This window comes from Chiloscyllium punctatum, chromosome 35 (genome assembly GCF_047496795.1).
Source record: "Chiloscyllium punctatum isolate Juve2018m chromosome 35, sChiPun1.3, whole genome shotgun sequence".
Classification (NCBI taxonomy): domain Eukaryota; kingdom Metazoa; phylum Chordata; class Chondrichthyes; order Orectolobiformes; family Hemiscylliidae; genus Chiloscyllium; species Chiloscyllium punctatum.
The window spans coordinates 28,847,214-28,874,950 of record NC_092773.1 but is presented as its reverse complement, the minus strand read 5'-3'; positions in this window follow the sequence as shown (position 1 = coordinate 28,874,950).

Below are 27,737 nucleotides of genomic sequence, written 5' to 3'. Positions count from 1 at the left end.
TATTACAGGGTCTCTGACTGAAGCATTCAATTCCTCCTCAGCCACGCTGGGGTGGGGACGCGGAGAGGTAGCGGGGGTGCTAGAGGACTGGAGGACAGTTGGTGTTTTTCCATTTTTCAAGAAAGAGGTGGAGATCGAACAGAAATAACAGGCTACTGAGTTTCACATCAGTGTTCAGGACACGATTGGAGAAAAGAAAACCAAAGGATAGAATTAATCTCCGTTTAGTGCGGAATGTTTTCAGCATGGATAGTCAGGACGGTTTCGTCAGAGGGTCACATGCCTCATCAATCTGGTGAGGTTTTTCGATGAGGTGGCCAGATCTGTCGATAATGGTAGGGCAGTTGAAGTACTTCATAGCAATTGAGCAAAGCCTTTGACAAGTTCGCACATGGGGGACTGAGAAAGTGTGTGTGTGTTTTACGGAGTGGGTGTGGCTGGGGAATGGGGAGATGCAGTTGATGAGGTTGGGAATGTGAAATAGGATTTTTGATGATACTATCATTGTCTGGGTCGTTGTGAGGGAGGTATATTTTCATAGGTGAGAGATAGAAATAGAGAGATTGGTCAGATGGGCAGATGAGTGGTTGATGAAATGTAATCCTTCTGAAATGTTAGATGATGCACTTTAAAAGAAACCCAGTCACCAGAAAAGGGTATACTCAATGAATAGTCCGACATTAGGAAGGACAGAGGATCCGAACGGATTTGAGGTGCTGTTGACAGATCCCTGCAGATGGAATGACAGGATACTGGGGTAGTTTAGAATGCTTATACGACACTCGCCTTTTTCAGTCGATGCATAGGTTCGAAGGAGAAAGTGAGGACTGCAGATGTTGGAGATCAGAGTCAAACAGTGTGGCGCTGGGAGAGCACAGCAGAACAGACGGTATCCGAGGACTTGGAAAGTCGACTTTTCGGGTATAATACCTTCATCAGAAATGTGGGAGGATTATAAAAGGAGAGTGCATGTTGAAGCTGTACCGAACTTTGTTTAATCCACAGTTGGAGTATTTGTGTAGTTCTGGAGACTGCACCATAGGAAGGGTGTGATTGCACTGGAGGACGTGCAAAGGAGATTCAACAGAATGGTGCTCAGTTTGCAACAATTTAGCTGTGCAGAAGGAGGGTGGATAAGTTCGGAGTGACTTATCTAGAGCAGGTGTATAACTTATAAGGGGCATGGACAGTGTGAATCCAAAGTAGCTGTTTCTCTCAGTCCAAGTGTCAGGAACAAGGTTGTATAATTCTATGTGAAAGGCAGGAGGTTCACAGTGGACATGAGGGAAATTCCTTTCTTCGAGAGAATGGTATTTGCCTGAAATGCACTGTCTGGGAGGGTGTTTGAGATGGGAAAACATACACACTTTTAAAATTACTTGGATAAGCTTTTGAAATGTCATAACATACAAGTCTATAGGCCAAGTGGTTGAAAGTGGGATTAATGTAGATTTAGATTCATTTTGGTGGAATGAACACGATGGGTCGAAGGGTCACTTGTATTATGTATCATTCTGTCATTCTGGATTCTGAAGTCAAAGGTCTAAATCTTTTCTGTTTAGTTTTTGCATTTGTTTTGCGAACTATATCACTTAGTACACGTTCCAGCTGTTGTGGTTTCTGTCAGCTTCAGGTTCTGATTGAGAGTGCTCATTCACAGATAGAATTTCCCAAATGTGTTGTAAAATTGGATTAACAAGAAAAATAGGGATACAACAATATGCAATAGAACAGCTCTTAAAAAGGTCCACCGCGCGAACTATTGAATGACTGTAAAGCCTGATCAAAATGCATGCCGCCACTGAAAAGAATATCGAAAAATCTTTTGGTATTGATGGGACGAACTATATATGATTTTGTACAAGCATTGAAGTTTCAAGAAGATTTACAATTAATATTAGAGATCTAACAGGATGAGATTAATCTAGTCTTTGGGGTATTTCAATTACAGGCTTAAATCTCAATTACATCACAAATTTAAAATAAACCTTCTGTCATACATTGTTTGTTAAAAATGTTGGATAAAAATTCAATGTTTCCCAGTGGAGCACCACATGATATAAAATAATAACTTTTGAACTGTGTCAGCGCCAGGTAATTCTCCAATTCAGACAGACTGTCAGCAGCAGGACATCAAAGGCTATTTCACAAACAGCAAAATGTATGTTCCAAGGATAATGATAGAAAAAATTTACTATACCACCTTGGCCATTTTTGGTATTCCTGGTAAGTCTTGAAACAATTTATTTTTAAAAATCTCTGCATTAAATCATACTTACTTCCACTCTATGATTAATAGTTATTTCCTTTCCATTTAGCATGGCAAATACCGATGGCAGATGACAATGCCCCCACTTACTGATTTTAATGTGAATAGTTTATTGATTAGGAGGATCCTCAGTAATGTGCAGCATAACATTTTCACTATGCCGCGCAGGATGGGTTGGCACTGAGGCCACACTGATGGAGTTTGAATGAGTACTGACTTTGGATGGTCGAGAGAGTGTTGAGGAAGACCGATCTCTCTCCGTGGTAGCTCAAACCTGACTATCAGTCAGATGGTTTTTGTAACGACCGACATCTTAGTAACCTCTGAGTAAGGTGTTCCAAATTCCTTGATGCAAAGGTATTTTGTTCGTGGATCTCTCTCAGGTATCTTGGTCCAACTGGGAGAGCAGATACCAGGTGGGCAATGTTTGGTTTGAGTCATTACGGAGTGATAAGTGATGGCTTTGAACATCTTGTGTGTTTTCGTCAATCAGTGGGTGTGTGGGGCCACGACATATGTGAGGACAGATTGCTGGGAGGGGTGTTTAGCACAGGGTTCCAAATATGATGTGTATTTCTGGATTGTTTGTTTCCACAAAAGACATGTGAGTCGTGCCATTTGTAAAGAGAGGCACTGTACTGTAGGGCAGAGTCGAATATGAAAAATATTGCGACCTTGAATTTTGTGACAGCAGCAATCCAACAGTTGTGAAACAGGTTTTTCAAACAAGATATTTCCCAACTATCCCTTTGTTGAGTTATATTTCGATGTTCCCTTTACGATACTGGTCTATATGAATGGTATATAAGGGCATTTGGGCATTTGATTGGGATTGTTACTCTGTATTTGGATCTGAATTTACGTTTACATTTATTATTATTTTTATTATTGTCGCTGTTATTTTTCCGATTCTGACGTTTTGGAGATGAACATCCTGGATATAGTTTAGACCAATTCTCTGTGAAACCGTCGTGTTTTCCGTTGGACTGCAGTTCTGTGTCAGTTATGAGAAATTCCTGTTAATGTACGCCATCTAGAGTACTCAGAACTTTGGAGATTGTGTGGTACAACAGATTTTCCTGATGGAAGAGAAGTCGATTTGGGGTGACTGAAGTACAATTTAAGATATTTCAGATTATTTTACTGTTCCAAGGTTCCAATAAGGCTCATAATATCTGGCAAAATGGAGTAATATTTAGAGCTGCTGCGTGTGCCGATGTTCAGAATTGAGGGGATTGGTGAGTTAGACAACGCATCAGGGTCACCAATTGATTTCTAATCCATCAGCAGCGCACTGCTAAAATAATCTGTACCGTTTGTCGACCCAGCTTTGAATGACTTTCTTTGCCACATAGTGTGGGGTATAAATGCCGTTTTCATGTGGCGTGTCTGTCCAAGCAGTGATTTCGATTAACACCACACAGACAAATTTATATAGAGGTATAAATGCCAACAATTATAATTGCTTTGCTGTATCGATGCCATGTCGATGTATTTCAAGGTCTTGTTGGCCGATTTGAGCTAATCTACTTCTTAATAACGTCACATGTTCCTTGTTTTCTGAATGATCGGAAAGCAGAGGTGAGTGGGAATGACTACTCACCTGTGTTTACTATGTGGGAACTTGTTTATGACTAAAACTGTGCTGGGTGTGGATGACCATTCTGGGCATTGACCCCCCACAGGACAGTTCAGCATGTTCAGCTCCTTCGGCTTCGATGAAATGTTTCATATTTTTTGAATTACTGTTTAAAGTGGGCTGATTTAATGATGATCACATTTAGGTGCTGAGCTGTCCCGGAATGTTTTGAGGCAACTGAGGATTGAGATTATCTTGATTGTGAGAGTGAAGTAAGAATACAGGCACCTGCTGTTTTGTCCAATTGTCAGGGTTGCCACATCAACACTGCTTGCTGGGAGAAATCTGGCACAGCGTTTGTTGCATCACGGGAGTGGATCAGGCAATTTGATGCAATAATGGGGCTGTCTTATTCCATTCCAAAATGGTTCATTTGAAGGAAAATGGAGACTTGTTAGTCAAATAAATTTTATTTTCTACCCAATAAGCCTCTGTAAGTTTCAGAGAACACAGATTACTATCATCATGCCAGAGGTGAGTACAACACAGCACACTGAGAGTTCTGGTGCAAAAACATCCTTCGATGGGCTCTTGGAGTAGAATCGTGTCTTGAAGTTTTGTCTTTACTTTGCCAGAGCATCTTACACCCTGATATGGAGTGCTGTCTGAATGCTGATCCATCGACATGCATAATGGTGAAATTTAACCCTCCACTTAATGGGCACTGGTCTGGTTCTTCTGGTGTAATATTAATGTATGCGGTTAATATTTCCAAACCATCACTATCGTGTTAGTTCTCAATTGGAATAAAGAAAACCTTTTGTCTGCAGCTTTCAAGCACTCTATATTATCCCGCGATCGACTGGAATGTTGTGTGCAATTGATCTAGATCTCCAGGAATTACACTGTTTGAAGTGCTGACTGATTGGGTAATTGTACTGAACGAGGATCACAATCTTCAGTCCAGATCCCCTGGCTCCAGTGGCCACATGGTACTAGGAGGATATTCCATTGTCGAATTGCACTGAGTGTGGGTAACTGCTGAAATAGAAACTTATGACGCAGCATTCTTGCGTTTCTGTGGTGACCTGTAAATGCAGCATTGTCGTAAGTGTGGAGCACTGAGAGGAGACGACCTGTGACTCCAATTGTAAATTTTGCAAAGAGTATCTTTGACTATAGATCTACATTGCATGTGGGTCAATAAATTGACACCCAATTCCAGTGACATAGTGATTCAGTGAGCATCTTCAAATAGAATTTTAGCAAAAGTGATTTCCTAAATAAAGAGGAACAAATGACCGGAGTGTGAAAGCGTAACTGGGAGCATCACTCAAAGGAAAATTATGCTGAGTGGGAATTATTAAATGGAGTGGAAGTATCTCTGACTGCTAATTTTGCTGTTTGTGGGGAGCAGAATGATTCATAATATCTGACTGCAAAGTTAATTATGACCATAAGAATATGAAACAGTGACTTCTTCGTTTGGATGACCTTCCTCATTACTGTACTGTCCAGTGATGAAGTTCTCAATGCATTTTGTAAATATACAATGGTTTGCTACTAGGAAAATATTCGCAACTGGTTGATTATGTTTGATGCTAAGTTTGGAAAGTGAAATGTCCCATTGAAGATAAACAGATGCAATATTTTCCGAGAGCAATAACGGTCATTCAACAAAATGCCATTAAGACATTTCATGTTGATTCAAGCAATGTTTATGATGCTGATTAATCTTCCATCAAGGTTAGGGCAAGTTGTGAAACAATGGTTACACTAATGTCTTATCTGAGCATTAATAGGTATGTATATAGAGTTGGAAATGTTGTCACGAATTGCCATCTGTATGTGGATAGAATAAGATTATCAATTGTTAAATCTGCAATTCATAATCTGCCTACAGTTAATTGTTCAGAGATCGCTGCGCTGCACTGCACTTTGTGATGTGTGGCATCATTCGGAGGTAGAACTCTCGATGAGAACTGTGCGTCAATCAGTTTTAAGGCAACATATAAAAATAAAAGTAGGAATAGCAATAGGAAAAAAAGTCTGTTTCAACAAATAATAAAATTCAGTAATTACATCACAAAGCGCTTTGTATTCTTCACCCATCTGTCATACTCCATGCCACTTCACAGCTTTCAAATCCAATTTCCTGATTTATAACCATTTCCCTTCTTTAAGCGTCATAATGATAAACATTCCGACTCTCTTGGGCTCAAACTCAATGACTTGCTTGTTGCATTTTGTACGATGATCTCTGACCTTCCCAATATTCACATGTTAAATCTGTCGAACGCCACACTTGGGACTGTTTGCCTTGCATTTACAGTAGGATTGGCTATCTGTTTATCAATTAATTGTGCCTATTTTTACAGTTAAATTTTCGTTCCTGAAAAGAGATTCAAATCTTTCACATACAAATCACAAACAGTGATGCACAATAAGGCAGCCATCAGAAAAAAACTAAATGACATTACATTCTGGTAATCTCATTCTCCCTGGTTTCATCCTGACCACAGGTGAAAATGTTTTTGACTCCTGGAACGCAATCATCTCAACTGTCGAACATCGCTGCAGCAAGTATTCAGTTTCCCAAAATCTGTATCTGTCTCAGCAATACCTTTCCTTCCACCATCATTTCCAAATAAAAGATATTTTCTTGTGATTGCACAATGGTTAGCACAATGTATGATGCACTATTTAAGTAAGAGGTCTGTGCCAATATATAGTAAGATAAAATTTCGTTTAATCTGATAAGTGACAAACGTTGGATTCAAAACGAAATGCAGAAATTTTGCAATCCCATATGTCTGTAGGATGTCTCCAATTCTTTGCTTAACTGATCCAAAATGTCTCTGTGGTGGATGTTGTGGTCATATAGGAAACCCCAGCCATCCTGTTTCGTCTGTGAAGAATATGAAATCAACCACTGCCGACACCAAAAAGAGAATACATGATCGTCTTTTCATGAGCAATCCGCTGATCATGTTCTTCCCTGTGTCTGGTTCAGATGGTTTAAACTTTATATTTCAGAGTACAACAATCATCTTTGTGTCATTACGTACGGTCGGCATGAATAATGCTCCATCAGCAACTTGAAATCTCTTCTTGTCCTTTCTCTTACAGTTAGTCTCGTGATGATTGTAATTTTAGCTCGGGGCAAATGTGGTCTTTCAACATGCAGCACTATCTACCTGGTGGCCATGGCAATGTCTGATCTACTGTTCATTGTTTTTTATGTCGTACTTCTCCGATTTCAACAATTTTATTATCCACGGTGTTTCCTGAGCATCACTCCGGTTTGTCGTCTTATCGATGTCCTCTTCAGCGTGACCACTGACTGTTCTGTCTGGTTCACTGTTGCCTTTTCTTTCGATCGATTTGTCGCCATTTGTTTTCATCAGATGAAAACTACGTATTGCACAAAGAAAATTGCAATGAGGGTTCTAGCGATCATCTGTATTTTCTTTTCGCTAAAGAACATCCCTTCGTACTTTCGTTTTAAACCTGGAACGATTATCAACAACATTCAATGGTACTGCCATATCCGGTCCAGTTATTATAACGACCGTCGGTGGGTAAGTTTCAGATATTTTGAACAATTTTTAAGACCGCTGTTACCATTTATTTTTATTCTCTTTCTCAATGTTCTGACTGTCAGACACATCTTCCAGGCTATTAAGGTGCGGAAGGGATTGGGGAATCAGAGAAAAATAGAGAACGATCCAGAGGTAGAGAGCAGAAAGAAGTCTGTAATTTTACTCTTTGCCATGTCTGCCAGCTTCATACTCCTCTGGTTGGGCTGTATTTTATATTATTTTAATGCTGGTTATTCATTGGATTATGCTGTTTATCGTCTCTTTCAACTAATTGTATTTATGCTGCGGAACTTTAGCTGCTGCACAAATGCATGTATTTATGTGGTGACACAGAAAAAGTTCAGAGACCAGATAAAGTATGCTGCTAAATATCCAGTTATAAAAATAATTCAATCAATGAATAAATCCAAGTAATTGAGCAACAAGATTAGATGCAGCAAATAATGGAAGGAGGAGTCCACGTGAGGAAAGGACGAAAGGATAAGAAGGAGTAGAAACACGACAATACTCCGTTTCTAATGGGCAAGGAATGACTCCTGCTGTTTTCCTGCATCTGTTCTCACCATCCAGCTGAGGCTATCCACAGTTTTGTGTTTATTTTTAAATGAAAAGCCTGCAAGAAAGTAAACAATCTGAACTAAAATAAAATTGCCAATAAGGCATTGAGTAACCACATGGAGCAGATGTGCGTTCAATACTTAGGGAGAATAAACTTGCAGTGCAGCTTGCTCAGCATCACAGCTACAAACTCCCTGTCTACACCACTGGTAGCAGCAGTGCGTACCATAGACAAGATACACAGCAGAAATTCCATACTAAACAACTTCTGAAAACACAGCACTCTTATCTGGAATGTAAAGCTCATCAGGTAAATAGGAAACACCCCAGTTGAAAATTTCACATCAAACCATTCACCATCCTGGTTTGAACAAACATTTGCTTCCAAAATGTACCAATTTTTGGAAAATCCTGGAATTCCTTCCTTTACAGCACTTTGTATTTAACTGCACAACATGGAATCCAGCCGTTCAAGAAGACAACTCCCCACCGCTTCCTCCAGACCTGCTACGTATGGGGAACAAAAGCCAGTAGACAGCCAGAAATGCCAAAACCCCATGATAAATTATAAAATAATTACACTATTTGCTGCCAAGATTGCATGCCATGTGTCCATATCCTCAATTATCAGAAAATTGAGAAACGATTCCATTGAAATATATAAGATCCTGAATGACAGAGGATGATAGGGGAGATGCGAAGAAATTATTCCCGCACGTATGGTAATCTTAAACACGCGAACGCAATCTCAAGAAAAGGAAAAGCTTTTTTAGGAGTGAGAGGAGGTAACGCCTTTTTCCTCAAATCATCTCGTCGTCTTTGGTATTTGATATCGCTGAGGATTGAGGATGCTCCCTCACATAGTTCATTTCAGACTGAAATCGACAACTTCATAGTGTCTCAAAGCATCATGGAAAATGGGAAGTACGCTGGATTTGAAGTCTGAAGTCAGCCACAATCATATTGACTGATGGAACAGATCGAAAAAAAACGTGTCTTCTCCTGCTCGTTTCCTGGGCTCTTGTTTTCCTTGCTGACACAGTCAGCAATCCGTTTAGATTTGTTTCCCTGAAAACATTTGTCGTTTAAAGTTTGCAGCTTCCACCCTATCACAGAACATTTAATTTCTTCTTCAGCACCACTCCTGGTCCAATTGCGAAAAAAAATTTTCTAACTTCCGTTACTTCTGCGGAAGTACCCCATAAAACAAATGTTATCCTCTCCCTTCCCCATTTCCATCACGCAATTTCCCGCGCTCTCTGGATGCTGCCTCACCTTGTCAGTTTTCTCACCATGGCCTTTTGAGAGGCAATGGATCCACCTTTCGCTCTTTTTGTGACAGGATGCATTCTCCAGCTCAACTCCTTAATATTCTGTTCCTTTAGAGATCACATTGATGCAATAACGGAATACAAGAGACGTTGTTATCACGCAATACGTGGGATGGGACATGCCTTCCAAGGGCGAAAGGCCAAAATAACGAGTCAACGTACTTTAGCGCTCCGTTCATGCCATCTCCTGGCAGAGACTTATTGAATCTGCAGTCTCCAGGCAGACCTGTGAAATGTATGTAAAAAAAGAAGTAGAAAAACGGATGAATGCACCTTCAGCATGCATTGCAATCCCCTCCACGTACAACAGGCTATCTTATATGAAAGGGCAAAAATAGCTGTGTGGAGGTTATTTGGAAATGGGTGCACCAGTACAATCGTTGTAGGTTGGCTTTTCACTTGCCTCACGCACACCACATACTTCTGCCTCTGAAGAAGCCCGAGGGAAATAGAAATGACCAATCCCAACGAGAAACCGGTTCATGGAATAGTAATATTCAACATAGGTGAGATGTATTGGCCCAGTTCTGACCTTCCTCCATCGCCAAACACGAGCCACGCGACGTCTGGATGAAGAACGGCTCACCTTCCGACGAGGCATCCTCCTACCCCACAGTATCAACGTCGATTTCTCCGGTTTCCTACTCTCGCTCCCCTCACTGAATTCCAGGTCGATACCTCCAACTCAGCACTACCTTGTAGAACTCTGCCACTAATCCATCTTCCTTCCAACATATCCGCTCCAACCTTTGCTCCGACCTATCGAAATCACCTCCAGCTCCAGCTTCCTATTGCATCATAAGATACTTTACCATAGCTCCACAACCCCCTCCCATTTACCTTTAAGCTCCGTTCTCCATCCTCACATTCCAACTGAAGGGCTTCTGCCCAAAACGTCGAATGTGTTGCTACTGGGATGCTATTTCACATGCAGTGATTTTCCAGCTCCACAGTTTTTGACAAAGGTGAGATGTCAAATGATAACGTAAAACATTCAAACGCCAGAATATTTCTCGTTCGATTGAAACAAATGTAACACATGTTAACCAATGCCATGGTGCACAAAGCATTTGATGCCACGGGGCCACCAAATGTGGGGAATGCCATAATCTCACTCGACACCAGAAGGATGACGCTGTCACAAGGGTCAATGCTGTGCCGTGCCTCGTCAATTTTTATTGAACATACAGGGTATGAATGAGAACGTGCAGAGGGTTAGACAAATCATGAAAGAATTAACAGTTTAAAGTGAGGAAAAGTCTGAAAAACCAGGCAGGGCCAATTCAGAATGTTGTGGAGATACAGTTCGAGGGGCTGTTGGCAAAGGCGGCACGTGCTGAAACAATTAATCATTTAATCGATAGGGAATGAGAGTGTGCTAAGATATACACTACCCCATCACCCACCTCAACTTCTGCTTCAGCCCCCAACATTAGAATTGATCAAGCTCGAAAGGTGCACATCAAACAACGTGAGCGAAAATTGCTCATGGTATCTGACATGTGTCATGACGATTTCATGAATTATGAAGCGATCATATAAAACAGTATTCTAGGTAAAAACAATGATGGCAGATTCTGGAAACCAGATTCTGGATTAGTGGTGCTGGAAAAGCACAGCAGTTCCGGCAGAATCCGAGGAGCTGTAATATCAACGTTTCGGGCAAAAGACCTTCATCAAGAATACAGGCAGAGTGCCTGAAGGGTGGAGAGATAAAAGAGAGGAGGGTGGCATTGGGGAGAAAGTAGCATAGATTACAATAGGTGAACGGGGAGGGGAAGAAGGTGATCGGTCAGGGAGGAGGGTGGAGTGGATAGTTGGAAAAGAAGATTTGCAGTTAGGACAAGTCATGGGCACAGTGATGAGCTGGACGTTTGGAACTGGGGTGAGGTGGGGAAGGGGAAATGAAGAAACTGTTGATGTCCATATTGATGCTCTGGGGATGAATTGTTCCGGTTCTGCAGGGATCAGTTATGGAACCTCTGCTCTTTGTGAGTTTTCTAAATGGGTTGGACGAGGAAGTGGAAGCACAAGGTTAGTAAGTTATCAGATGACACGAGTGGTGGTGAAATTGTGGATAGTTTGGAGATTGGTTTTCATTAGCCACGAAACATTGACAGGATGCAGAACTGAGAAAATAACAGGCAGATGGAGTTAAATCTGGAATAATATGAATTCATTCATATTGGACGATAAAATTTGAACGCAGAATACAGGATTGGAAGGATGTCTCTTGGCAGTGAGGAGGAAAACAGGGCTCTTGGGATCCATGTCCACAGATCCCTAAAAGTTGCCACCAAATTTGGTGGGGCTGTTGAGAAGACGTATCGTTTGTTGACTTTTATTAGCGGGTGATTGTGTTTTCGAAACGAGAGGTTATGCTGCATCTCTATAGAGTCCAGGTTAGATCGCACTTGGAATTTTGTGTTCAGTTCTGGTCAGCTTATTATCAGAAAGATATGGAAGCTTCAGAGTGGGCGGAAATGACCAGGATGCTGCCTGGACTGGAGGTAGTGTTTTACCAAGAAACGTTGATAGAGTTAGGTCTTTTTTCATTGGAGCGAAGAAAGATGAGAACTGACTTGATCGAGGTGTACAAGATGTTGTGTGGCATAGATAGAGTGGATGACCAGAGGTTTTTTTTCCCCATGATGGGAATGTGTATCACGAGGAGGCACAATTTTAAGGTAATTGGAGGAAGGTTTAGTGGAGATGTCAGAGGTAGATTCTTTTCTCAGGGTGGTGACTGCGTTAGATGCACTGCCAGCAGTGGTAGTAGAGTCAGATACATCAGGGACAGTTTATCAACTCTTGGATCATCACGTGGAATTAAGTACAATGAATGTTATGTAAGTTAGTCTGATCTTAGAGTAGGATAGAAGGCCAGCACGGCATTGAGGGCCGAATGGCTTATATTGTACAACACGGTTATATGTTGTGTCACTTACTGATCACACTGCAATATCGTTCCTGGGAATTGGAGATCGATTACAGCAGAGAAAGACGTCACTTGGTTTGGGCGAGTGAAACAAAATGGATGTGTTGCGAAAGCCAGCATTGAAACTGGTTAGATCCTCAAACTAACAATGTCTAAACGGAACTATTTCAGTCAGGTACATGGGCACTAAGCTTATAATTCATTTGCCCGACCATCACAAGCTGACCTTCCTTCGGACATCATCGTCCTTCAAACTAAATCTGTCAAGATCATCAGGCATGTCTATCGTTCAATAACTCCTGCTGCCTCTCCTGGGTTATTGAATCAATTTTGGAATAAAAAAAACAAAAGAACTGATGATGTTGTAAATCAGAAACAAGAACATAAGTTGCGGGGAACGATCAGTAGGTCTGTCAACATCATAAATCTTCAGGTCTGAAGAACAATTACTGGAGACGAAATGTTCACTCTGCTTTTTTCCGAACATATGCTGGCAGACATGTTGAGATTCACCAAGAATTTCTGCGCAGTCGTTCAGATCTCTGGTATCCGAAGTTCTTTGTTTAAGTAGACCTGATGTTGAACAATCCAAGTGGATATGGCATCAGGTGATAGTCTATTTCATCCCTTGAGCCACATGTGAAGAGTCATAGGATCTTAAAATCCCAAAAATGTGGAAATGGCTCTTTCATTCCATCAAGTCCACACCGACTCTCTGAACTGTATTCCGCCCAGTCTCAACTCTCTTATCTCGTAACATTATATTTTCCATCGGTAAACCATCAACCCTGCACATCCCTCAACATTATGGGCAAAGTAGCGTGGCCAATCCACACAACCTGCACATCTTTGGACTGAAAGAGGAAACCGGAACAGCCAGAGGTAACTCACACGGACACCATAGAAAATGTGCAAACTCCATACAAATAAATCAGTCTTAAATCAGAAACTGGGATCTGGGTAATTGGAAGGGTTTCGAGATGGAGAACAAAAGTTTAGACCACCGTGTGAATCATACGCTGAACAGCCTAATTTTAGTGCTGTAAAACTTCTAACTATGATGACAGAATACAACAGGATCTTGACCAGATGGGCCAATGAGCAGAGAAGTGTCAGATGGAGTTTAATTCAGATAAATGTGAGGTGCTGCATTTTGGGAAAGCAAGTCTCAACAGGACTTATCCACTTTAGGATAAGTTCCTAGAGAGTGTAGCAGCACAAAGATACCTTGGAGTGCAGGTTCATAGCTCCTTGATAATATAGTCGCTGCTGTCTAGGATCGTGAAGAAGGTGTTGGTATACTTTCTTCTATTGGTCAGAGGTTTGCGGACAGGAGTTGGGAGGTCATGTTGCAGCTGTACAGGACATGGGTGAGGCCAAAGTTGGAATATTGCGTGCAATTCTGATCTCCTTCCTAACGTATTTATGTTGTGAAACTCGACCAGATATCCCACCCCAATCTAGTCCCACCTTCCAGCACCTGGCACATATCCCTCCAAACCTTTCCTATTCATACACCCAGCAAATTCCTCTTAAAATTTGCAATTGTACCAGCTTCTGACACTTCCTCGGGAAGCTGATTCCAATGACATACCACCCACTCTCTGTGTGAAAAAGCTGCTCTTACGTCTCATCTATATCTTTCCCCTCTCACCCTAAACCTATGCCCTCTCGTCCTGGACTCCCTGAGCACAGGGAAAATATTTGCTCTATTGACACTATTCATGCCCCTCTTAATTTTGTAAGCATCTATAAGGACGCCCCTCAGCATCCGACACTCGAATGAAAAGAGCCCCAGCCTGTTCAGCATCTCCATATCGCTCAAATCCTCCAACACTGGCAACATCCTTGGAAATCTTTTCTGAACCCTTTCAGGTTTTCCATGCTGTACTTAACTATGACATTATTACTCTATGACTCCGTATATTCATTTTCATTGCAGTTTCCCTTTCATTTTGATTCTGTATATGATTAACCTCATTCTGAATGTAATACTGTCACAGGGTCATCGAGATGGGCAGCATGGAAACAAACCATTCGGTCCAACATGTCCATGCCGACCAGATACCCCAACCCAATCTAGTCCCACCTGCCAGCACCCGGCCCTATTCACTCCAAACACTTCCTATTCACATACCATTAAAATGCCTCTTAAATGTTGCAATTACGACCATAAGACATAGGAGCAGAAGTAAGGCCATTCAGCCCATCGAGTCAGTTCCGCCATTCAATCATGGCTGATGGGCATTTCAACTCCACTTTCCTGCATTCTCCCCGTAGCCCTAAATTCCTTGTGACATCAAGAATTTATCAATTTCTGCCTTGAAGACATTTAGCGTCCCAGCCTCCACTGCACTTGCAGCAATGAATTCCACAGGCCCACCACTCTGGCTGAAGAAATGTCTACGCATTTCAGTTCTGAATTTACCCCCTCTCATTCTAAGGCTGTGTCTAATGGTCCTAGTCTTCTAGTAAAAGGGAAGCAATTTCCTAGCGTCCACCCTGTCAAAGCCATGTATTATCTTATAAGTTTCTATTAGATTCCCCTTAATCTTCTAAACTCCAATGAACGCAATCCCAGGATCCTCAGCTGTTCCTCATATGTTAGACCTACCATTCCAGGGATCATCCGTGTGAATCTATGCTGGACACACTCCAGTACCAGTATGTCCTTCGTGAGGTGTGGGGACCAAAACTGGACACAGTACTCCAAATGGGGCCTTACCAGAACTTTATAATGTCTCAGGAGTACAACGGTGCTTTAATATTCCAACCCTCTTGAGATAATTGACAACATTGCATTTGCTTTTTTAATCACTGATTCAACCTACATGTTTACCTTTAGAGAATCCTCGACTAGCACTCACAGATCCCTTTGTACTTTGGCTTTATGAATTTTCTCACCGTTTAGAAAGTAGTTCATGCTTGTATTCTTTTTTCCAAACTGCAAGACCACGCATTTGCTTACATTGAATTCCATCAGCCATTTCCTGGACCACTCTTCCAAACTGTCCAGATACTCTGCAGCCTCCCCACTTCCTCAGTACTACCTGCCTGCCCACCAAACTTTGTATCATCGGCAAACTTCGCGAGAATGCCCCCAGTCCCTTCATCCAGATCATTAATATACAATGTGAACAGTTGCGGCCCCAACACTGAACCCTGAGGGACACCGCTTGTCACCAGCTGCCATTCTGACAAAGAACATTTTATCCGAACTCGCTGCCTTCTCTCAGACAGTCAATCTTCAATCCATACCAGTAGCTCACCTCGAACACCATGGGCCCTCACCTTGCTCAGCGGCCTCCCGTGTAGCACCTTATGAATGGCCTTTTGGAAGTCTCGGTTGACCACATCTACTGGGTTTCCCGGTCTAACGTACTTGTTACCTCTTCAAAGAACTCCAACAGCTTTGTCAGGCACGACCTCCCCTTACTAAATCCATGTTGAATTGTTCTCATCCGACCCTGCTCTTCCAAGAATTTAGAAAACTCATCCTTAATTATGGATTCTAGAATTTTACCAACAACGGAGGTTAGGCTAATTGGCCTATCATTTTACATGTTTTGCCTTGATCATTTGTTTCACAAGGGGGTTACGACAGCGATCTTCCAATTATCCGGGACTTTCCCTGACTCCAGTAACTTTTGAAAGATTTCAACCAATGCCTCCGCTATTTCCTCAGCTACCTCGCTCAGAATTCTAGGATGTAGCCCATCTGGGCCAGGAGATTTATCAATTTTAAGACCTTTTAGCTTTTCTAGCACTTTCCCTTTTGTAATGGCAACCCATACTCAACTCAGCCCCTGACTCCCTTTAATTGTTGCGATATTACTCATGTCTTCCACTGTGAAGACTGATGCAAAGGACTTATTAAGTTCTCCTGCTATTTCCTTATCTCCCATCACGAGGCTTCCAGCATCAGTTTGAAGTGGCCCAATGTCTACTCTCGCCTGTTGTTTGTTTCTTATGTATTGAAAGAAACTTTTGCTATCAATTCTAATATTACTGGCTAGCCTACCTTCATAATTGATCCTCTCCTTCCTTATTTTTCTCTTTGTTATCCTCTTTTTTTTTGTAGCCTTCCCAATCTTCTGATTTCCCAGTGCTCTTGGCCACTTTATAGGATTTCTCTTTTCCTTTCATAGATTTCCTGACTTTCTTTGTCAGCCATGGCTGTCTAATCCCTCCCCAGATAATCCTTCTCTTCTTGGGGACGAACCTCTGTGCAGTGTCCTCAATTTTACCTACAAACTCCTGTCATTTTTGCTCTACTGTCTTCCCTGCTAGGCTCTGCTTCCAGTCTATTTTCGTCAGTTCCTTTATCATGCCCACATAATTACCTTTATTTAACTGTAACAGCATTACATCCGATTTTGCCTTCTCTCTTTCAAACTGCAGACTGAACTCTGCCATACCATGATCGCTGCTTCCTTAAGTGTTCCCTTACTATAAGATTTTTTATAAAGTCTGGTTCATTACATCGCACTCGGTCCAGAATAGCCTGCTCCCTTGTGGACTCCATGACAAGCTGTACCAAAAAGCCATCCTGCAAGCATTCCATGAATTCCCTTTCTTTGGATCCACTGGCAACATTATTTACCCAGTCCACCTGCATATTGAAGTCTCCCATGATCACCGTGACCTTGCCTTTCTGACATGCCTTCTCTATTACCCGGTACATGTTGCTCCCCTGGTTCAGACCACTGTTAGGAGGTCTGTACATAACTCCCACTATATTCTTTTTGTCTTTGTGATTCCTCAGTTCCACCCACACAGACCCCACATCATCCGACGCTCTATCATTCAGTGCCATAGATTTAATTTGTTCTTAACTAGCAAGGAAACCCCGCCCCCTCTGCCTACCTCCCAGTTTTTTCGATAAGTTGAAAACCCTTGGATATTTAACTGCCAGTCCTGACCCCCCAGTAGTCACGTCTCTGTGATACCTACCACATCATAATCATTCACGATGATCTGTGCCATTAGTTCATCTGCTTTGTTATGAATGAACATTCAGGTAAAGTGACTTAATGCTACCTTTCTTATCATTAGAGATATTGGAAGTCATATGATGTCCTAAGTTATCCTTCCTATTTGCTGCATTCCCAGTCTATCTCAAGTTTAAATCTGCCTGCACATATGGTATCCTGCCGCTTATCTTTCCATTTAACTCCACTCTCCCTGTTGCTTTCACTTTTCCTTCCCCCCCAACTCAGAAGTTGAAAGTTCTACTGACCACCCCATTTATCCTCTTCGCTAGAAAATTGGTACCTGATCGGTTCAGGTGGAGACCGTCCCAACGGTACAGAAATCGCCGGTTGCAAAACTGATGTCAATGCCCCATGAAGTGGAATCTCTCTTTCCCATACCAATCTCTTCGCTACGTGTTTACTTCCCTAATTTTCTCATCCCTATGCCAACTATCACGTGGCTCAGGCAGTAATCCAGAGATTATGACCCTTGAGGACATGGACTTCAAATTCCTTCCCAGTGCTCGATAATCCCCAAACAGGTCCTCCACCCTCGCTTTGCCTATGTTGTTAGTCCCAACGTGGACCACAACAACTGGATCCTCCCTTTCCCGCTCCAATATCCTTTAAGCCGGTCAGCGATGTCCCGAACCTTTGCACCGTGTAGGCAACACGCCATGCGAGACTCCCGATCCTGCTTGCAAATTATATTATCTGTCCCCCTAATTATAGAATCCCCTATAACAACTACTTGTCTTTTTGCTCCCCTCCCTTGAATGGCCTTCTGCACCATTGTGCCGTGGTCAGCTGGCTCATCCAGTCCAGAGGACTTTTCCTCATCCGGACAGGGAGTAAGAATCTCATACCTGTTGGACAAGGTCAAGGGCTGAGGCTCCTGCACTCCTGAAATCACGTTCCCCGTACCTGCTTCACTTACAGTCACATTCTGATGTCTCTGATCTCGAACTGAATGTGAATTACTTAATCTCACAGGTGTGACTGCCTCCTGAAACAAAGCGTCCAGGTCACTCTCCCCCTCCCGGATGTGCCGCAGTGTTTGAAGCTCAGATTCCAGATCATCAACTCTGATCCGGAATTCTTCCAGCAACCAACACTTGCTGCAGAAGTGGTCACTGCTGTTCACAATGGGATCAGCCAGCTCCCACATCCAGCCTCCACCACATCCACTGCCAGCTCATTCCATACTGAAAATGTGTTGCTGGAAAAGCGCAGCAGTTCAGGCAGCATCCAAGTAGCAGGGGAATTGACATTTCGGGCATGAGCCCTTCTTCAGCGCTCAGTCGCGAAACGTCAATTCTCCTGCTCATTGGATGCTGCCTGACCTGCTGAGGTTTTCCAGCAACATATTTTTAGCTCTGATCTCCAGCATCTGCAGTCCTCACTTTCTCCCAGCTCATTCCATACCTGTACCACCCTGTGCGTGAAAACGTTGCCCCTGAGGTCTCTTTTATATCTTTCCCCTCTCACCTTAAATCTATGCACTCTAGTTCTGGACTCCCCGACACCATGGAAAAGACTTTACCTATTGACCATATCCATGAAGCTCATAATTATGAAAACGTCTGGAAGGTCACCCCACAGTCACCAACGCTGTAGGGAAAACAGATACAATCTGTTCAGCCTTTCCCGGTAGCTCAAATCCTCCAAACCTCGCAACATCCTTGTAAATCTTTTCTAAACCCTTTCAATATTCACAACATCTTTCCAATAGGAAGGACACCAGAATTGCCCGCAATATTCCAACAGTGGCCTAACCAATGCCCTGTACAACCACAACATGACCTCCCAACTCCTGCACTCAATACTCTGACCAATAAAGGAAAGCATACCAAACGCCTTCTTCACTATCCTATCTACCTGTGACTCCACTTTGAAGGAACTACGAACCTGCACTCCAAGGTCTCTTCGTTCTGCAACACTCCCTAGGACCTTACCGTTAAGTATATAAGTCCTGCTAAGATTTGCTTTCCCGAATTGGAGAACCTCGCATTTGTTTGAACTAAACTCCATCTGTCACTTCTCAGCCGATTGGCCCATCTGGTCCAGATCCTGTAGTAATCTGAAGTAAGATTACAGAAGAATGGAAGAAAATTAGGACGGTAATGAAGTCTGAGCAATTGGAATGGGGCTGTTACTGCAGTAAAAATGAGATCATTAGTAAAAGGTTGGAGACTGCCAAGACTTAATAACAAATAGTCTCATGGAACTATATCGCAATGATTGTTCATGCGTTCATAATAGTCATGAAAGCTCAGGAAACTGGAGCAGGCGGAGACTGTGCAGCCTGTTCAAACCATTTAGGCTACTCTGGCAGTAAATCCAATCATTGCTGGATTTATTTTTCGAATTCAGTTTCCTGTCCACTCCACATGTCCGCTGATTCTCTGTGAAACCGCCAATTTGTCTATTCCAATCCGAAATGTACTCAACCAGGAAACACGCATTGTCCTCAGTGATAGAGAATATGAAAGAATCAGTGTTGACTCCTCATCTCAGTCAGAAATAATCTGTCTCTTTTGCCGACGTTGTATCAGTGAAACCGAAGGAACTGAACCTGGTGTAAATAAGAGACAAAACCATAAGTTGGTCGAAAAGGTCAACATATCTGACAGCATCTCTGATGACAAATGAAAGGTAATGTTTCGTGTCCGGTGACCTTTCAATTACCAGACCTGAAACGTTAACTCTGATTTGTCATGACAGAAGCTGCATGATCTGCTGAGTTTTTCCAACAGCTCCGTGGATTGTGCCCTTGTATTTCAGATTCCAAAATTCACAGGAATACGTTCTTAGCAGAGACCGTTTCAATTTCTGCCTCTTCACAATCTGAGACATTCCAAGGAAATTGATTTTCAATTTTCTAGAATATATTCAGAAACTCAGCAACCGAGATATTTTTTCTGAGCAAGGGTAGCGAGTTGCTTGATGTTGAATTGGCAACAGGTGGTGTTCCTGTCTATATGCTGTGCCTTGCGTTCTGGACTATCGATCCATAGATCTGGAAGCTGTTCTGAAAGGAACCTTGGCGAATTTCTGCAGTGCGTTTTGATCAACGCACAGCTGCTACAGACTGTCGTTGGTGGAGACAGGGGATGTTTCTGGCTGTGGTACAGAACACTCGTGCTCTCCATCATCATCAATCCATTAGAAAAAAGGACATCCACTGTTTACACGGATCTGCTGTACGACCTGGTTAATTGTAAAAATGACCATGGAATGTTAAAGATGTTCACCTCTTTCCCTGACACTTGGGGTATCACGCGACTGTTCGAGCTACTTAACTGCATTTCATCTGTAAAAGTTGTGAATGAGATGATTGACATATGGTGTAATAGATGGTAAAATCAAGGATCAATCGGTTATTGCTACCTATCCTATGTATTTCTGTTGGTCTGCACGGAGCTGTGAGTATTCATGTGTTTTCTTGTTCTATGTCTCTGTTTCGGTGTTTCTTTCTATCCGACTCTCCGTGTCTGTGTCAGTATGTGTGTATGTTAGTAGGTGTCAGTGTGCATATTAGTATGTGTCCCTTTGTTTGTGAGTATGTGTGTCTGTATCGCTGCAATGAGCTCTCTGTTGTTCTGATGGTTGCATCAACTGAAATGTCTGTTGACCCATTCTTCGGGTGTTTCAAGTGTTATAGACTTGGGGAGACAACTCAAAGCATTCTCGAGAAGGCAGACCGTGACCTAACTTTGCAACTTGTTTTGGTAATTCCACAGTGAAAATTACCAGGCGCAAGATAACTAGGTTGTCCACTGTATTTTAAAATCGACAAAATTACACAAAAGTACACAATGTAACACAAAGGACAGAATAAATAACCCCTACAGAACTCAATGCATCCAACTGAGTCCAAATAAGCAAACTCCCATAAAACGCTAGTATAAATGGGACTCATACTTACAGGATGAAGTTGAAGGGCAGAAAAGTGAGAGTGTTTCCATGCAGCTCCCTGTTGAACTTCCCAATTCAAACTGAACTAAACCTGCTCAGCTCAGCTAGTTCGAGAGCTGACAATTCCCCTCTATTTAAACAGGTCTCTGCTAAAGCATGACGACGTTGACATGAAATCTCATCCATTTATATAGAAATGAAAGGTCTCAAAAATCCTTTTTATTTCATTTATAAAACCGGCTGACCGGAGGCTGAAAAATGTGTTGCTGGAAAACAGCAGCCAGTAAGACACCATCCAAGGAGCAGTAGAATCGAAGTTTCGGGCATAAGCACGGAGGAGCAGATGCAGTGGAGGCGAAGGAATAGCTCCCAGGAGGAACAATTCCAATACCGTACAACCCAGATGGCCTCCATTTTCAGAGACCGCAATTTGCCCTCAGACATGGTTGATGATGCTCCGCACCACATCACCTCCACTTCCCGCACCTCTCCCCTTGTACCTCACCCCTCCCATCGCCAACAGACCCGAACCCCACTGGTCCTCACCTACCACCCAACAACCTCCAGATACATGGTATCATCATTTCCGCCACCTCCAAACAGACCCCACCACCAATGATATATTTTCCTCCCCCCCTATCAGCGTTCCAGAAAGACCACTCCATCCACGACTCCCTCGTCAGGTCCACACCGCCCACCAATCCAACCTCCACTCCCGGCACCCTCCCCTGCAAACGCAAGAAATGCAAACCTTGCGCCAACACATCCCCCTCTCTTCCCTCCAAGGGCCCAAGGGATCCCTCCATATCCATCACAAATTCACCAGCACCTCCACACACATCATTTACTGCATCCGCTGCACCCGATGTGGCCTCCTATACATTGGAGATACAGGCTGCATACTTGTGGAACGTTTCAGAGAACAACTCTGGGACACCGGCACCAAGCAACCCAACTGCCCTGTGGCTGAACAATTTAAATTCCCCGACCACTCCGCCAAGGATATGCAGGTCCTTGGCATCCTCCATTGCCAGACCATGGCAATACAACTCCTGGAGGAAGAGAGCCTCATCTTCCGCCTAGGAACCTTCCAACAACAAAGGATGAATGCAGACTTCTCCATCTTCCTCATTTCCCCTCTCCCCACCTTATCTCAGTCCCAACCCTCAGACTCAGCAACGCCTTCTTGACCTGAAATCCTCTTCCCGACCTCTCCGCCCCACCCCCTCTCCAGCCTATCACCCTCACCTTAACGTCTTTCCACCTATCGCATTCCCAACGCCCCTCCCCAAGTCCCTCCTCCCCACCTTTTATCTTAGCCTGTTTGGCACACTCTCCTTATTACTGAAGAAGGAATTATGCCCGAAACATCGATTCTCCTGCTCCTTGGATGCTGCCTGACCGGCTGCGCTTTTCCAGCAACACATTTTTTAACTCTGATCTCCAGCATCTGTAGTCCTCACATTCTCCTGACCGAAATCTGCCCGGTCTATTGCCCTTCTGTCAAGAAAAATCAAGGACAGAGTGTCTGTAAGTCAGGAACCGCTTTTTTGAGGAAATAGGGACTAGCTTTGTGTCTCTCACCCCCTTTAAAAATTGAACTACCAATGCCAAAAGATGACTTCCTTTTAAAACCTTCAAAACCCATTTCGTAGTCTAAACACACACATACATGCACTAACTATAAACATGCAAACATGCACATCCACATTGAAAGTCAAGGCACGGCACACCCACTGCATGACTCATTTGCATTTTGATAACGCATCAGTAATGACATTTCTGCGACTTGTCACATACACAATTGTGAAATTGAATGGTTGCAACAACAACAAATTCATCTGAAAAGTCTGGAATCTTTGTCCTTAAATTTCTTCCAAAATATCAATGAGTTGCGATCAGTGTATACAATTGTGTTAGATGCATTGTTGATAAAATAAACACTGAAATATTGTAATACCAACAACAAGCTTAATGTCTCTTTTATTCACCGTTGAATGTTTCTGTTTATGAACTTTCAACTTCATGGAAAACCACGCGATGGGTCTTTTTATTCCCTTGTGATCCTCCTCCAGGAGCACAGCACCAACACCCACATTACTGTCATCGATATCCCCCTTGAAAGGCTTTGAGTGATCCGGTGTGACTAATAATTGGGCAGTGGTTAACACAGATCTTAGGCGATCAAATGACTTGTGACAGTCCGTTGTCCACTGCAACTTCTTGCCCTATTTAAAACATTTTGATGACGGGTGTAGCCATACTGTTATGTTTCGGCACAAACTTTCCGTAAAATCCACTTAATCCCAGTAAACTTAATACCTCTTTTATTTTGTCGACGCTGTGGGAAATTCCCACATTACTTTTTTTATGACGTGGGTCCACTTGTCCATGTCCGATAACATGGCCCAGGAAGAATTCACTTTTAGCTAGGTTTACAAACCAAGCCAGACTTGCCAAGTCGAATAAAGAAGTCTGACAGATTCTATAAATATTCGTTTCATGAATGACTAAAAATCACCACGTCATCAATGTACACCACACAGTTGGGTAATTGAGCAGTGCGCTTGATAGTCACTCTCTGAAATATGGCTGGAGCGTTTTACAAACAAAATGGCATGACGTTGATTTGACATCATCCATTTGGCGTTACGAAAGGCAAAATTCCTTTTGTTCTCGATGAAAGTGGTAGTTGCCAGTAGCTCTGAGCAAGTCCAACTTAGAAATGTAAGTTGCTTTACCCGCTTCTTTGACATAGTCCACCAATCGTGGAATTGGATATGCATCAGTTTTCGTAACGGCGTTGACTTTGCGATAGTTCACGCATTACCATTGTCTAGCATCTGGATTTGGCACCATGACTGTGGGTGAGCTGGAGTAACTATAACTCATTTCAATTATGACATCCTGGAGCATGCGCTCTATCTTCTTCTGAACCTGTGCTAATTTTAGAGGGATATACCTATCAGCATGATGTTGAATTGGAAAAGCATCTCTTTTAACTACATCATGCATAAGTAGATTAATACTTCCCAGTTTATTTCCACATGTCTCCCCATGTGATAGTACTAACGCATTCAGGTAATTTGGGTTTTCTTTTGGAAGGTAAGTCAATAACGTATCCCAATTTTTGATAACATCCTCAATGTCCAATATGATTTGAAGAATGTCCAACCCAGAATCCTCTGAAAATGTTTCTTCCTTATGTGCTGTAATCATTAACACCTTCACCTCTTGCTTTCTCTCCCGATCAAAATATTGTTTGAGCATATTCACATGGCACAACCTGTGAGATTTCTTCCTGTCTGGATTCCTTATCAAGTATTTAACTCCCTTCAATTTCTTATCAATTTGATAAGGTTCATAAATATTGTCTTTAAAGGCGACTTGTTACTGTAAATAACACAAATACCTTATCCCCAATTGCAATATCGAGCTTTTGTGATTACTCATCCCCATCTTGTTTGATTGTATGCCGTGGTACTTTCTAGTGCTGTCTAACCAACTCTCCAGCTCTATTTTATCTTTCTCTACAGATAGTCCAATAGGGTGGTCTCTGATTCCTGATTTATTCATTTCTCCTGAATCAATTTTCACGGTTCAATTCATGCTCAAAAACTAATTCAAACGGACTAAATTTGTTCGATTCCTTCGGTGCATATCTGTTCCCAAAAAGTACAAACGGAATTCCTGGGAAAATCTTTTGGACACAGAGATGTGGGTGTTCAGGTCCATTGGTCCCTGAAGGTGGCAAAGTAGACCAGTAGTCAAAAAGGAATAAAACATCCTTTCCTTCATTGGACGGGTACTGAGTAGAAGAGTTGGCATGTTACATTGCAGATGCATAAGACTTTGTTTCGGGCACATTTGGAATATTGCTTAACTTTATCTTCCCGCATCACCAAAAGGATGCGGATGCTTTGGCAAGGATGCCGAGCAGTTTCACTCTTGCATTACCTGGTATGGAGTGCGCAAGCTATGGAGAAAGTTTGATTCAAGGACTCCTTTCATTGGAAAGACGGAGGTTGAGGCAGGACCTAATTGAGGTCGACAAAACCATGAGTGGTATAAACACTTTGGATATAAGAAGCTTTTTCTTCGAGAGGTGAGTCAATTATTCGAGGTCACGAGATCACAGTCAACATGTAACTGGTAAGTGGAGATATCATTGGAAAGTTCTTTACATAGTGGTTGGTGGGTGCCTGGAGCACGTTTCCAGCGGAGGTGGTAGAGGCGGGCACGTTTGCATCACTTAAGCTGTATCTCGACAGATACATGAATGGGCACAGAGCAAAGAATAAAGCCCTTGAGAAAATACGCAACAGGTTTAGATTGCGGTTCTGCTTCGGTGCAGGCTTGGAGGGGAGAATAGTTCAGACAGTTCTCATGCTGAATCTTCCTTTATTCTTTGTTCTTTCAGCCCGTAGGCATTTATGTCAATATGCGTGAATGAGAGAGAGATCAAGTTTCGCCTGTGTGTGTGCATGTGAGTGTGAGTGCGCGTGAGAGAGTGCGTGTTTCCGTGTGTGTATGCTTGCTAAAGTGTGCACGTGTGTGTGCATGTGATGGGGTACATGCGCGTGTGCGAGTGTGGTGGTTTTTGTAAGTGTGCATGAGAGACAGCGTGTGTTGGAGAGATGATCTGCGTGAGTGTGAGCATATGTATGTGTGTATGTGTGTGAGAGAGAAATAGAGTATTTGGTTCATCCAGAATGTGACATGATCCCATGTTCCCAGTTGAGGCCATCCTCATTGATTTCGAACTTGGCTGCCAGTCTTCGCTCGATCACTCTCATTGTTGCATCTCACAATGTCCGTCCTGGAGGATGTTCCTAACCGCTGAAGTGTTCACCAAAGGGGAAGAAACGCCCCTGTACAACGTTTGTTGCTTGGCTTCCTGTCATTCATTTTCATAATGTCTGCTTGACCTCGCTACAGAATCCTTGCCTGTTGCGTTTCCTTGCTTCAAAATCTCATCATTCTTCATTAAGCATGTAAACACACAACACACACTCTCTCATGTGCACTCGTACTCACGTGCAGACACTCACGTGCATACACAAACTCTCTCTCACACATGTACTTGTACATGCACATTGGAGCATGGGGAGCATTTGTATTCGCAGAATTATAATTGCATACTCTTTCTAATTTGCTCAAAAATGCACAAACTGCAGGCAGTCAATGCATTTCATTTATGTAAATTCCACATTGGAAGTGGAAACAGTCTGACTCTGCATTGGAATACAACCGGATCTGAACCTGACATCTTTAATGCATTGTCTGAGCTGAGAAATCACCTTTTTTTTCGCGAAACATTATGTTATATCGAGAATGTGACTGAAAAGACTCTCAAATTTTCATGTCAATGAAACAAATCCTGAAACCCATTCCAAAAGATGAAGGACATAACAAGAGTTGAGGTTTCTTTAACGTAAAATTGCAGTTGTGTGACACTGTGATCCTTTGCTATAACTTCTGCATCTTACGTTCCTGCTCCACAACTTCCTGTGAAAATAGCAGCGTTTCAAAATCTAGTGCTTCCAAATTACTTGTTGGACTATAATATGATATTGTGTGATTTGCAGTTATTATTTCTGACACTTTCACAAAGACCTGGGTGGCACCAAGCGGGAAAGGTCTACGCGGTGACGTCGTCCCAAGATGCCCAACCCACTGTGGGAATGCCAAACAAGGAGGAAACGAAATGACAAACGGAAGGGGCCAGGACTGTGAGGCATGGAATATCCATGCGTCAGATGGCGATGATGATGAATCAGCAGCGTCGATCGGAATGTTCTATTCCACAGAAATATCCCACTGGTCCTCTATTTTCATTTAATATTCCTTAGTGAATCCACCCACGAACATATCAGCATGAATTACTTCAATGTTATAACACAAGGCATGTGACACTGATAGGTCCTACAGAAGAATGAAAACATTCAAAATTGTTGATCATATTGTTCAGCGATGTGCAGGGTCTGCGGGTTAGCCATGGGAAAGGCGGTGTGACACGGATGGCGAGAGAAGGTGTCTGGGCGGAAACTTTTCGAATGAGTGGTGTGGATTCAATGGACCAAATGTCTTCTATCAGCCCTACAACAAATGTATGATTCACAGTTTGCTGTTTGGCTGTTTTGTGATGGATAGCGACGGTAACAATACGGACTGAGGAACCTCGACCAGCTGAGGTCACTCTGAACACACTGCCTTACAAACCACAAGTTAAAATCACTCCTCTTTGAAGTGAGATAGTGACCGGCCAGGGCAATGGTGAATGGGTTCGTGACAGATTCAGAATAGGATCAGGTTTCTCTCCGTGCGTCAGTGATAGAAACACACTGGGATTTGTCTGTTCTCCCCTGGGTCAGTGACAGACACACCTTGGGGTCCGACTGTTCAACATTGAGTCAATGACAGAGACACAGTGTTGTCAGTTTGCGTTTGCCTGGGTTAGTGGCAGAGACACAGTGTGGTCAGCCTGCTCTCCTTCCTGCCCCCCTCCCCTGTACACAGGTCTGCTGATGCCTTTCCTCATGTATTCGGACATGCTGCCAGGCAGAGTG